Raw genomic sequence first — 14574 nt, 5'->3', positions numbered from 1 at the left:
ATGGAAAATGGGCGCTCAATAGGAGCGCCTGTTTTACCGCACTTTTTATTACATTAACCCCCTTTAATACATGGGGGCCCAAGAGACCTAGAATTTGCACAAATCTGTCATCATCAAGGCCTATGCACTGCTAAGTCAGAGAGAAGTTGTTGCCTTAATAATTACAGTGTGTCACCCACCCTCCTCCTCCTGCAGCCTTCTCTTCCATCATGCCTGTCTGTGTGTGTATGCGCCTGTGTGTGTGGGAGAGCAAGAGAGAGAGAGAGAGGGAGGGAGGGCGGAAGGCGTGTGTCCCTGCTCTACACAAACACACGTAGGGACATGAGAGGAGGAGCAAGGGGGGGAAAAAAAAGGAGGAAGAGACTGAGCAATGAGCTGGCAACGCAGAGCCTTACTCACATATACACACAGGCACACATACAGTGGAGTTGGAAACCCCTCCCCTCCCCCAGCCGGCTACCAATCGCCCTGTCTCCGAAGAACATCACTGGAGCCGGGACGAGGGGCCAGCCCCGGCGCGAGGAGTCGGCACAACTCCAGGCTGCAAGGAAACCCCGGCGCTACGGCAGCCGGCGGCCAGAGAGAAGCCACAGCGGAGAAGGTATTTGCTGCCGTCTTAATCCCAAATGTTGGTGTTGATGTTGGCGGCGGCGGCGCGGGTGCTTGGAATCCCTGCCTCCTCGCCCCGTGCCCTTGAGTGACGCGTCCGGTCGGGCAGCGCTGCCCCAGCCTCTGAGAGCCCCCTCAGGTGTGCGCGCGCTCCGGGCGGAGGCCCGCGGGCAGGGGCGGGCCCGGCCGGCGGTGTCCCGAGGGCGAGTGGCAGTCCCCGCTCGTTCCTTGTTTGGGGGGGGGAAATGTCACGCTGAGGGCGCCGAGGTTCAGGTGGGGAGCCCGGCCAGGTATCGCGGGGGGAGGCAACGGTGCCCCCTCCCCCCCCCCCCGAGCTTGGGCCGGCAGGAGCCGCAGGAGCTCCCCCTCCCTTTCCTCGCTGCACACAACGCGACAGCCGCGTTAGCGAGCCCGAGAGGCAGGAAAACCGCATTGCTTCAATGGGAATTTAACAACCGCGCCACGCTTCAGCGATCGGGTGGGGGCGATGAGACGGAACAAATTGCGGTGTCGCGGTTGTTAGTGCGGTGGAAGGGAGGGGGGGGGGGGGGAAATAAAAAAGCAAACCATTGCCGGGAGCTGTCAGTATGTCCAGCCTGACAGCAGCTCGCACGCTTGCGCTGTGCCCGCTGGAAAGAGGCACTGAGGGCTTGCTTTTTTTTTTTTTCTTTTTTAGCCCTGTTCACCCCCGAGGAAGGGGGGGGGGGGGATGCGGGTGTTTCAGCCCCTCGGCCCTAGCTTGTTTTTTAAATTGAAAGTCACAAGTTGTGATTTGGATCCTGGAAGCGGAGAGCCCGCTTGTGGCGTTTTTGGAAGCGCACCAGGCAAGCGGGGATCGGCTGAGCTGCTACTGCATAGGGAAGGGGATGTGATGTGAAAGAGCAAAGAGAAAGTAAGGTCATAAGGTATTTCCTTTTGTTAATTGGCCGGGAGTTGAGGCTGACTTCTCTACCCGAAGTTGCTTGGCTGAGAAGCCTCATGGGGGGAGGATTTTTCTCTTCCTGCTACAACTGACTCCAGTCCCAAGAATCACCGATTTTTCTTTTCTTCTTGACGAGTCACCGAAAGGTTGTAAAAGTTCTGGAATAATCATACTATTAAAAAGTGGAACTTTTGGGACAGATACACAGAATATTTTTGTCCTCTGAGATGTGGAGATTTTTAATCTAATTTTTGGAGGTAAAACACTTCCAAAGGAGGGTTAATTGAAGGCCTGGTGCCAGCTAATGGTTGTGGTTGTGATGGAGAGTTTAGTGATGAAGATACGGGTGCAATGTAAATTAGAATGAGTTGTAAAATTAATTCAATATTGTTATTGATATTGCAATATGTAAAATCTTGTTGAGTCTCAAGCATGACCTATTTTGATAGTGGGATGTATTTTCATAAGTGTTCATTCTTAACATTGCACTGGAATTTTAAAATGTCAAGAGATTTGTTTTTTCCTTCATCAAGCCAAATAATGTGCATATTCTGGATTATGTTTTTGCCCACAAATTGAACTCTATGCGCTGTGCTTTGTAGATATGTGGTCACTCTGGTATGTTGGGGTATTTCCTTTTTTCAATAAGTAGATTTACTGTAAAGCACCAGAGCTTTCTAACAATTATTGGGGCAATTTTCAAAACTATAGGGGTTGCTGCAAAGTACTTTTCCCCCATGGAATTTGTACCAGCCCTCAAATGCAAAGTGAGCATGTACTTTTCCTTTAAATATTGCCTAGGGAAAAGTTCTGGCAGAGATTTGCTCTTGCTTTTTCTGTGCATTTGCTTTATCTATGGATACTTTTCTCCTGAAAAAAAAACCCAAAACCCAAAACAAGAAAACAATGGACATGGTTTTGAAAATGCAAGACTATGCACGTTGTCACCTCCCTTGGTTTAACCCTGTCCTGGAAACGCCTCCACAGAAATGCAGGTAAAAGTATGCATTGTTGAGAAGTAACTCGTCTCCTCTTACGTACAGGGTGGGCTGTTCTCTAAAAGTGCTTTTACTTGGGTAAATGGCTATTTACAGCAGTGGTTTTTGAAAATTGCCCTGTGTAGGAGCAAAATCCCAATTTGGTGGAAATAGAGCCATGTTTCCTATGCAGTGACAATTGGGGCTGCCAATAACCTATTTTCAGGTCCAGGACAAACAAGAAATTCAGGCCCACAACATAGTAAAAACAAATGCCTTTAACTCTGGACACTTTCCTATTGCCAGGCCCTGGAGAATTTCCCCGAGTATGCCTCCCCTCAGTGAATGTGTGCAGTACTATTGTTGGTGGTTATTGGGCATTAACAACATATCAGAATGCTGGATTAGCTGACACCTTCTCTACGTTGCTTTCTTTATACCGTGTCCTTGCATAGCAAATGTCAGTGCTTTGTTGCAGTGTGCAAGAGCAAGGGACGGGGGGGGGGGGGGGGGGGGGGGGGCTCTTTCACCATTTAAAAGAGTAAAGCTGAATCATAATTTCAAGTTTCCATGAATGTGAAAATCATAAGTGTTTTGTTTTTTTAATTAAATCTTGTGCATTATAAAGTTTGCAGCATCCACAGAGAACTATGCTACTCTCTACATATGTGTGAGACCCCATTTATTCTATGTTAGCATTTCTGTTAGGATATAGTGAAGGCATCATCTGTGGGTCAAATCTGCCCTCAGTCAAGCAAATAAGTCTTCTGTTTATATCAAGGTGCCCTTAGGATGTTAGTGTTAGGACTCGTTTGATTTGAGAGAAGTCATTACTAGAATGCTATGCTACAATTCTGCATGGCATCTTACCAGATGTACCTGGTCCAGTATCTGAATACTGTTTTTGAGATGGCGTAAAAGTTCACTGAGTGCCCTTTCTCAGGAGACCCAGGCGGAATTTAGTTTGTTTTTGGCAATGGTATATTTTGTTTGTTCCTCATTCAGAGGTCTTATCAGGCAATGGTGTGAGTCATAAATTTTAAACAAATAAATAAAAGCAAGGCATGCAACTAGCTTCTTATCTGTTAAAGCATCAGGAGCCTCTGCAATGGCTATTGATGAGCACAAGTTCTCATGACTGTGTGTGTGTGTCAGGTCTTCACAAGGATGTGCTGACAGGCCATGCATGTACAGGAGGAAATCTCTTCAGCCAGAAGGTCAAAGAAAGCAGTAGGATCTCTTAAAAGGCTGCCACACCATACTTCAGGCCCTTTTCTCTGTTACCACCTCCAAGCCCTTCTCAACATTCAAACTCCTTGCTTCTTCTTTAAATGCATGAATAAAAAGACATCTGATTATTGCATTCCCCCTAGAGAGCTCTGATCCTCCCAAATGGCTCTTCTTTCCTTTCCTCCTCAGGCTTCTGCCAGATCGACTTGCACAGGACTTTGTACTTTCAGCTACTGTGCACCAAAAATCTGGAACGAGGTGCCCCTGCCCCTGCACCTCAAAGCCATGTTACCTCTCTGTTTGGTAAAAACCTAGGGCGTTTCCATAGATTGTTCAGTGTAATGCTACTATGACTATACACTTGATTCAATTATACTGTAAATAACACTGCAATTAATGTTATTGTACTTATAAATTACATTTAAATTTGATTGTAATCCACCTTGAGGCCATTCTTCGAAAAAAGGTGGACTATGAAATGTGTGTAAGTAAATAAACACTGTAGAACAAAAACTCCACACTGTAGTTTTATGTTGTTATATTAAGATTATACCTCATGTTCATCCACATACCGACACACTCATTTGTCAGCTGTAATTTAAGGACCATCACACTTTGGGCTCCTTACATTGCAATGGCTCATATGGCAACTGTTAGTTGCACTGCCCTTACATATATAATCATCGGTCCTAGTGATTAATACCTTTATAAATTTCATTTTTTTTGTGAATTTTCTATTTGTATTTAATGTTTATTATGAACCAAATTTGTACTTATCTCTCTATAGCACTCGTATCAGAGGGGTTGATTAAGCTGGTGTTGGAACTGAAACCATGATCCAGATCTCTTGTATAAGTCTTGTCCTTGCGGGAAATTTATGCTGCTTTGGGCAGAAGGTGTGCAAGAGGTTAACGTCTTATATCACAAGAGATATAACCCTTAGCACCTATTGCATAGATTATTATGTATAGTGTGCAGGTAGCACTTAAGGTGCATGTGTATTTTTAGTCCTCTTGTTTGTGAGAGTCTGGACAAGGCATTAATCTTTAATACAAGTTTATCCTGCTCTTTGTATTGGTCCAGCAAAGGTTGCATAGGAGTTTTTCCAGTAGTCTTTTATAAAAACATTTTCCATGTGCTGCAAAGTGCCTGCTTTGTCTGGAATTTTCACATCTGAAATGTGTGGCAGATTTACGCTTTTAATGTACAAGATGATGAATCCAGCAGAAAAATAGATTAAATGCACTCCTGTAAAAGGAATGTGTCTTTGAAAATTAAATTAGCAAATTCAATTAGCATAGCAGAAACCTAAATCAGAAACTCTAAAATCATTTTTTAATAAATAGGACTTAATAGGATGAATATTAATTCAATGGCCAGAGAGATTCTAGTTTAATGTACATAGTAGGAAATGGACCCATTGACCTAAAAATAAAATGAATAGCTGATTTGATGTGCATGAATAGTTATTGCATCACATTATGATTATTTAATATTGTCTGTCCATCACCATTCTGAGTTATCAAAGCACCAGAATTAAAGGGTAGCAGACAAGAAATACTGAACATACTAGATCACTGGTATTCATTCCCAGCCCTTGAGGGCTGCTGACAGGTCTGGTTGTCAGGCTATCCCTAATGCATATGCATGAATAGATTTGCATATAGTGGAGGTAGTATGCGTGAAAATCTCTCTCATGCATATTCATTAGAGAGAGCCTGAAAACCAGACCTGTCTGCAGCTCTCGAGGGCTGGGAGTGAATACCACTGTACTAGACTGTGACTCCCAAAATGTGAAGAATCCCATCTCCTGTAGCTTCAGACTAGCTGACTGTTTTCTTGGTCCAGTGATCTTACAATTGTTCATTCTTGTCCAATAGCATAGAAAAAATGAGCTGGATTGTGAAATCACTGGTGAATTCATTTTCTAAGAGAAGGGCAATTGGAAGAAAGTGAGAGAGCCCAGGGACAGGGCACATTGCTTTTGCTTGTGGTCACAATTCAATGAAACAATGATTCGAGAATGGATACGGGAGGTGGGTGCCCATTATTTTGTAAATTGCTTTGCTGCAGTGATGTTTAGTTGACAGATGAGTGCAGAAGCAGGACAATTGGGGAAAATTTACTAACCCTGGTCACTTACCTGAAAGGTATTGTTCATATGGGGCATTTAACTTATATGCACCTTAAATACATTTACACTACAATGCACACATTTTCCTTAACACAATTTTTTTTTTTTATTGTTTACATTGGCTGGTATTTTAGTGGCATGCACAAATCTCGTATTTTGGTTCTATGCACAAATGATGATGATCTGTGGTCTGTAGCATTCTGTAAATAGCACTTGTACACTATCTCAGGGGTTCTCAACCCTGTCCTCGGGGCACACCTTGCCAGTCATGATTTGCACAATGAATATGCATGAGATATATTTGCATACAATGGAGGCAATGCATGCATATCTATCTCATGCATATTCATTGTGGAAACCCTAAAAACCTTGACTGGCTAGGCATTGCCTGAGGACTGGGTTGGAAACCTCTGTACTAACTGGTAACAACTCCCCTCACCCAAAGCAACACTTCTCTTATCTTCACATAGACATATTGCCAATTTGCTGTGCTCATTTCAAGCAGTGCTCTGTTTAAGAGTGATTTCAAGTTTAGCTATATAAATTAGTGGTCCTCAGAACACACACAATCGGTCTGGTTTTCAGGATATCCACAACGAATCAGCATGAGATAAATTGGCATACAAAGTAGGCAGTACTTTGAAATCTAACTCATACTTATTTATTGTGGATTTCTTCAAAATCCAACAGGCTGGATGTGTCCTGAAGACTGGGGTGAGAACCCTTGAGATAAATGATTGCTCAAATTAACCTGTGCAACTTCAAATATCTAAATCATTCCCCCCGACTCCTGGGACTGAACTGCTGGGATCCGTAATATATGCTTTTGTATGTTTTCTGAAGAACGTGTTAGAGGTCGCCATTCAAAGGTATTTAACTGGATAACTTTCAAGTATCTGGGTAAATTCTAAGGTTTGCATTCATCATCACTTTTCCAGATAGATCATTATTTGGAGGCATTTTGGGGGGTGCTCCAGGGTGGAGTTGAATTCCCTGAATAACTTACCTGGCTCACTCCAATATTTGAAGTTAGCAGAATAAGTTATTCGGCTCCCTCTAGGCGTGGCCAAGAGCAGTGTTAAAGTCATCTGGGAACATGCCTCTGCATAATATGCCCCTTTGGGTATGCCACTAGGTGTCCCTAGTATCCCACAAGCCAGTTAGAAAGAATACCACAGTTCAGCTCCTACTCCTGTAGAAGCTGCCTGAGTGGGTGGACCTCCCTTATAAATAAGGATTGAGATAATAGGCGGTGTGGCATTTGAGTTGGGATTTTGTAGAGAGAAGAGCTCTGTTAGAGTGGTTTCTTTTTAGTGAGGCCTATATTCCTCACTTGGTATATTTTTGGAGGATACTCCTTTCTGTGCGCCCCTGCCAGGTTGGATACACCTCAATTTCTAGGAAGAGACTTTGGAGATGGCCTTTTCCCGGATCCGGAGGCTGGGGCACCGACGATCTGTCAGTTCTCTTCCAGAACAGAGAAGAGCTGTAGTGACAATGTCACCCCAAAAAGTCTTGGACATTTTAGTAAAGGAATTCTCTTTTACTTGAGAGGGAGGTATTGTTGTCATCCATCCTATTTTTTTTGGAGATGGGGCAGGGTGCCAGATCTCTGTCAGCCTAAACTTTTCCTTCTGGGAGATTATAAGAAAGGGAGCAGAGTAGACGAAAAAAGAGAGAAGAATAGAATTGAAGAACCTCCGCAGGATCTTCCTTCCCTGGAGCACAGACGCAGGCTGAGTAGTTCATCTCGACTGGGGAACTTAGGTGGGATCTTTCCATGCTTTAAGGAGATCCCACTCAGAAAAGGATTTTCCCAGAGAGTGGGGGCAGTTATACCCTGATGCGTGCCAAAACCAGGAGATATGCGAGTATGTTGGGCTGGTGCGTGCCGAGCGGATTTGAAAAGCTGCCCGAGTACGTGTGTATCTCCCGGTACACGCATAAATGGAAAAAGACCAGTAAAGGAGCGGGGCATGGGCATGATCTGAGCAGGGTGTGGGCGTTCCTGGATTTATAAACAAAACCAACGCACACGCACGACAGCGCGCCGGGGTCCCCTACCGTGTAACTTTGCTTCTGCTATGGATGGCGTGTAAGTCCCAAAACAAAAGAAAAAAAAAAGGCATGCCAGCAGGTTTTTAAGGGTTGGAGTTAAGAGGGGGGGAAAGGAAGGCTATTTAAATAGGGTGGTTAATAGGAAGCCCTATCCCTTACCTGGGCGAACTGGGGACAAAGTGGTTTAATTGTGTCACCATGCGTTTCTATTAGTCTCTCTGCTTACGCGGTAGAGGTGGCATTTGCATGCAGATGCACACACAGCTATAAAATTGTGCGCATGTGTGCGTGCATTCAGCCTATTTAATGCCATGCGTGCATACATTATAGAGACTCGGCCATTATAAAATGGCCGAGTCTCTAGACACGAGCCAGCATGTGCGCCCGTGCAACGGTGTTAAGTTTCCGTCCCTGCGCCAGGAGTGTTAGGTCTAAACCCCAGAACCTGAGTCAGCGGATGTCACAGAGCAAAGATACATCCAGCTGTACCTTCTGTTATTTTTACCAGTTGGACATTGATTACAATTTTGAAACAATCAGTGAGCTACATTATTTTTGAATACCCAGCTCTGCCTCCCTGCTCCATTTGTCCCAGGCAAGCATCATCTCAGCACCATTTCAGATAAGCAGATACACACCGATAAAGGAAATGATTCACCGCCTGGGCCAGAAGTAATAGCTTCCCCCCCCCCCCCACACAGTAAGGACTCACCCCCTCAGTTAAAACCAGCAGGAAGGGACAAGTGACAATGAAGTCAGCCCTATAGATATAAAAATACTTTTGTGTGCCTTGAAGGATCATGCCCTTACAAAGATAGTTACATTAAAAAAGTAAAAACAAACAAACAGGCTCAGTCTCTCCCTCCAGCCCCCAGTGAAACTAATGTGGGGCCTTCTAGACTGATCTCCCACTCCCTAAATGTATTGGATGCTGTGGCAGGGGGTTGGGGAGGACAGGAATGAGGAATGGGTCGGATGTATTTTTGGATAAAATGTGTGTGTATGTATCGGGGGAGGGGGGTGCAATTAGCCCTATAGGTCTTAAACAGTTTTTAGAGGGCTTTGGGGAGATCAGGCTGGCAGGTCCCACATTAGTGTTGCTGGGGATGGGGGATATGGGATTGTATCCGCAGGCCTGCTAGGTTTTTTTTTTTTTCCCTTTCTTTGAGAATAGCTGGTTAAGGTAAAGTTTTCCAGGTATACGTACCCGGATGACTTTGAAACCTAACAAGTGATAGTTTCAAAGCTATCTGGCTACATATAGCTGGATAAGCTTATTTGAGGATATTCAGCGAGACTTTTATCCGGCTGAATAATCCTGATAACTTGTCCAGCTAACTTTAGCTACATATTTATCCATTTACTGTATTTTTTTTAAATATTGGCCTCTTAGTGTAATGGACAGAAGAATATACTAGTAATTACATCTGTTCCATACACTTCTTCACAACTCACTTTGTGTTACCACATAGCATGGCTGCAAATTTTTAGGAGAGGTGGAATAAAGGAAATAACTGGCATTAAGCAGTATGATATGCATTTTGGTCTTGGGAGAGAGAGAGAAATTTGACATCATTTGGAGTGAGGAAAGTCTCACAAAGAAGAGGTTTCTACTATGTTATCTCACCTTAGCTTGATAGTACTCTGTTACAGAGTCCATCAGGCTAGGGCAAGAGAACATTGTAGAAATCTCATCTTTGTGAGACTTTCCTCACTCCAAATGACGTCATATCTTCACCATGGTGTACTGTGCTGCTTGTACATCTCACTCTGCATCTAAAACTGGCTCCGAAAACCTAAACCACCACCAACACCTCCCCTCGAGGTATAGCTGGCCCTCCTATAGAGATATAAATAGTCGACTACTATGAATGATTTTTTAAATAGTCTCTCTCTCATAAAATTACCATAAACACACCCCTTTTTCTTACCACGGGTTTATCCATGCATTATTATAGCATTTTGATGAATCTTAAGATTTACTTTGCAAAATCGAGAGGTGTGCAAAAATATGCAGGAGAATGAATTTCTGTGGGACAGTCTGATATCCTCGGAGCCAGCCAGAAATTCATTTCTCTTGATAGCATTACAAAATTGCCTGAGGCCGGACTTACCCACGTATTCAGATATTTACATGGCTCAGTACTTTTGCAGAATGCAGGCCAGTAAAAGGACACCTCCTAATGAGGTGCTCAGAAGTACTTTACAGGAATATAATTTCATTTTTATTGGTAAGGAATACAGCGGTTAGTTTACTTAAAAGCTGAACACTGCAAAAGATTAAAGTTCTGCAGTATATAGGCTAGGCCTATTGAGTTTCTATTGTCCTGTTTTGAAGCTGCCTTAATAGGCTTTCCTCTTTCACATTCCTTTTTGCTTGTCATGTGACTTTACAGTGGTTCTGTGTGTACAAAGGTCTAGAGGGTCAGCCCTGTTAATCTGTAGTAGGAACATCAGCACAGAGGCTGTTCAGTTAACATTGTAGAACCGGATTCCTGTGACTGTATCATAACTTGTGCATATTCACCAACTGGAATCCATAATGCCCAGGAGAGAGGGTCTGCTTATTTATAATCATACCCGACTACAAAGATGACAATCTGAAGTTATCCGTGAAGCATATCTTGCAACTATTGCAATCTGAGTAGCTGCAGTCCTCAGTGTCATCACTTAGATATTAATTAAACTACACATGCTATGTGCTTGACAATAGAGTAAAATTATTCTGCTGTTTAGTGACAAAATATTTGTGCTTTGTCTTTATTGCAGTCAGTCCTACGGTATATATGAGTACCACTTGATCTAAATGAAATCTTGTGATGGGGGGGTAATGGGAGAGTCAGGGCAAAAATGTGTCTATGGGGAAACTTATTGGAGAACCCAGTAAGGACATGCAAGATGTCACGCTGATGGCTGAATGATGTGCAAAAATATTTCTATTAAAGTAAAAATGTATCTGTACCCTGTTATTCCCATTTTAATATATTTGCTTGAAAGAGCAGCTTTAAATATAGAGATTTGGGAAAAGGTGCTTTGTGATATGACTTTTTTTTTGTAATCATATTTTATTTTCTTGTACTTTGGAGTGGAGGAGTAGCCCAAGGGTTCAAATTCCACTGTTGCTCCTTATGACCTTGGGCAAGTCACTTTACCCTCTGTTGCCTCAGGTACAAAATTAGGCGTAGATTTATAAATTTGCATTAAAAGTAGCACCCGTGATAATAAAAGGGGCATGGAGTGCATCATGTGTTAAATTTATTATATCCTGTGTTATTTCACATCACAAGCTGCATGAAAGAGAGAGAGAACCTTCGCAGAGGCTCACCAATAAGTTAACTATTTATACCACTGTAAGAGGGGGCACTAGTAGTAACTCAGGGTGAGTTGGGTTTTGGGGGCAGTTTTACATGCAGTCTTATGTATGAACAGCACAGTTACCATCAGTGAAGATATTCTTCACTGATGGTAACTGTGCTGTTCATACATAAGACTGTGCATGTAAAACTGCCCCCTTTTACAGTGGTATAAAAAGTTAAGATATAAGCAAGCATTCACAAAGACTCTTTCTCTCTCTCCTCCTCCTCCTCCTCCTCCTCCTCTCCCTCTCCCTTCCCGAATCGCAATTTGCAATAAAAATGTTTTTGACCGTAACGCACAGCTATCTCAGGCACATTGCACAGGAAAAAGGAGTCGTTATTTCTGGTGTTAAAACCTGCGTTGCTATGCGTTACTCTATTGCACGCCACACTAACTGACCCTTATTTCCAATTACTCCTCCCAAACCCCTCCCACTTGACTATAAATAAAAAAACCTTGCATACGCAGTTTGCAATGCGGTATGTATCACACGGGTTAGGGCGTTATCGTGGGTATTAGGGCCCTAACGAGTGCGATAGCGTCCTAACGGATTTTTATAAATGACCCTGTTAGATTGTAAGCCCTCTGGGGATATGAAAATACCTACAATACTTTGAAGTGCCAAAAAGCAGAATATAAAAATTAAATTAAAATGTAGTTAGTGTCTAGTTGAGTTTAGGTATCCTGCAGTTTAAAATGTAAGTAGTAAACAGCCCAGGCAAACTAGGTCTCGGTGGGTTTCAGGCTGCAGTGGGTCAGCCTCCCACCTGGACATGCCAGACTTGCATCATTGAACTGTTACTGCACTCAGAAAATGTTCCCAAATGATTCAGACTGGAACTTTAAACATCTGTAACTCTTTTAGTTTTAATTGAACAATTCTTTCTCTTCCTGAAGATGACCAGCTATTTTCTGTGGTATATATTTAACCAATTTCTGTATGGTGAGGTTGCTCTAAAGTATAAATCCAGTATTGTACTGTATAATATGCAAGAAGTATTGTTACCATTCAGAAGATTTTTTCATCTCTGCATCAGAACATAATGTGCACCATGCTGGGTCAAACTAAAGGCCCATCCAGCCGAGCACCCTGTCTCTGGCGGTGACCAGTCTGGGTGTCAAGTATATGCCAGGATCCCAAAGAAGAGCTCCAGGTCTTGCTGCTCACCCGCAGGGATAAGCTTGGCTTTCCCAATTCTACCTGGCTAATAATAGGGAATTTTATTTATTTATTTTTATTTTAATTCTTTTTAATATACCGATGCTCAAGACCATGGACTTTTCCTCCAGGAACTTGCCGAAACATCTTTTGCTAGATGTCTTGCCCACATCATAGCTTGATTATGTGTTAAAATACTTTTATCTGATTTGTTTTAAATTTGCTACCTCTTAGTTTCATGGTGTGTATCCTAGTCCTAGAACTATTTTACATGGTGAATGACCATTCCCTATTTACCTGTTTCACCTTACTCATGATTTTATAAACCACTATCAATATCCCTTCTATCTTCTCTTCTCCAAGCTGAAGAGCCCTAACCTGTTTAGGTTTTCTTCCTGAGGGAGCCAGTCCCTCCCCTGTATTTATTTATTTATTTTTTCATGCCCTTCTCTGTACCTTTTCTATTTCCTTCCCATGGGAGATCCAGGGCTAGGTTAGGTAAGAACAGTGATGGATTTATGATTTTGGTGCCCTTAGGCACTGTTTGTGCTGTCACTCCCTTTCATTCTTCTACCCCTCTCCCCCCCCCCCCCCCCAGTTTGGACATCAAGGATCGAAAGGTCTAAGACCCAATCTCCTAGTTTCCTGTGGCAGCTCAGGGGTAGAGGGTAGATCCTGTGGCAAGCATTAAAAAATTCTGAAGCAAATTGGCAATCATTTCCATCTTTTACATTGCATTGCAAAGATAAAGCAGTTGTACACCCTAGTTATTAGTGTTATTTATTTCATTTTTATTGGGTGAAAAAAAGTGATATCTAGAATCAGGTACAAGGAGGAGACCTCAGGAATGGGGAAAGGAAGGGAGGAGGATCAGGAATGGAGAAAGGAGGAGAGTGAGAAAGAAAGAGGACCGAGGATGGGAGATGGGGAAGATTAAGAATCTGGGATGGGGAAAAGAAGGGGGAGAGAGAGGGATGTTCTTGGATTGAGGAAGGGGAAGAGGGAGGAGGAAGAGTAGGAGAGTGGGTTCCGAGATCTGGGGAGAAGGGAGAGGTAGGAAGGAAGAGAGGTTCCAGGATCAGGGAGATAGAATCCAGGATCATGGGAGGGAGGATTGGAATTGCAGTGGATAAGGAGGAGGAAGGGGTCCCTACCATGCTCCGGCCCTGCTCCTCCTTGTAGCCCCTCTCTAACATCCCACTCATCACACACACACATCCCTCCTCTCTTCCACAAATGAACACTGCCCCTACCCTTGTTCCTCTCTCTCTCACATAAGATGTACACCCTCAGCCAATCCTCCTTTCAGCCCCCACGCTGTCTTCCCTCTCTCCAATGATCTCTACTCCGCTCCTCCTAATCTCCCCCAAATGATCCCCTTTATTTTCTGTCTGCTGCAGGCTCTCCTGTTCCCTGCATGCTGCCTGGAGGGAAGGCACTGCATCAGGAAGGAGAGGGCTGGTTCTCTGGTGAGTGAAAAGCAGCAAATCTTCAGCCAGCCTGCTGTCCCTCCAGATTTCTGCTGCCCTAGACACAGGCCTAGTGTGCTTATTGAGAAGTCCAGGCCTGGGCAGGAGGCAGCTATTTGACAGTAGGAGGCAGGCCCACCACCTCTGTGCCTTACTGCTGTTTTTAAATGCATGGGATTCTGTACAGCCATGCGGTTCAAAGCAGCAGTCCTTCTGGGCAGCAGAAGAGGATGAGTACGCCACTGAGGTACCCCTGTCCTCCTCCTCCTCCTCCTGCTGCTGATCAAAATGAGAGGAGAATTATTGCAGGGGGGGAGGAGAGGAAAGAAAGGAAGAGAGAGAGAGAAGTCTAGTGGGGGGTTGTGAGTATTGGAAGAGAGAGAGGTGGGGAGAGAGGGAGGGAGAGGATGGGGGCCGGGGAAGATAGGGATGGGACATGAGAGAGGGATGGGATATGAGAGATAGAGAGACCAGTGGGAAAAGGGGAACACAGAGGGAGGGGTGAGGAGGGAGAGGAGCTTTCCCTGATATCGCCTATGGAATTCAAGTGCCATGCTTGTTTATTTCATCAGACTACAGCCAGTCTGTCCATCTGATATGAAATAGGCAATGTGGAAGATTTTATACTATCACATATGAGCAGGGGGCAGAAATAAAAA

The 14574-nt window shown here is 43.8% G+C and overlaps 1 long non-coding RNA gene across 1 annotated transcript in view; it reads left to right on the top strand.

The window, feature by feature from the left end:
- The first annotated feature begins 310 nt into the window (after positions 1 to 310).
- LOC115089623 overlaps positions 311 to 14574 on the top strand; it is a 97896-nt gene continuing 83632 nt past the window's right edge. The window contains exon 1 of the long non-coding RNA XR_003856189.1: positions 311 to 601. This is a non-coding gene — a long non-coding RNA (uncharacterized LOC115089623). The remainder of the gene's footprint in view (positions 602 to 14574) is intronic.

This window comes from Rhinatrema bivittatum, chromosome 1 (genome assembly GCF_901001135.1).
Source record: "Rhinatrema bivittatum chromosome 1, aRhiBiv1.1, whole genome shotgun sequence".
In the NCBI taxonomy this organism is placed as follows: Eukaryota; Metazoa; Chordata; class Amphibia; order Gymnophiona; family Rhinatrematidae; genus Rhinatrema; species Rhinatrema bivittatum.
The sequence above is the reverse complement of the archived record's forward strand: the minus strand, read 5'-3'. Positions and strand labels throughout refer to the sequence as shown.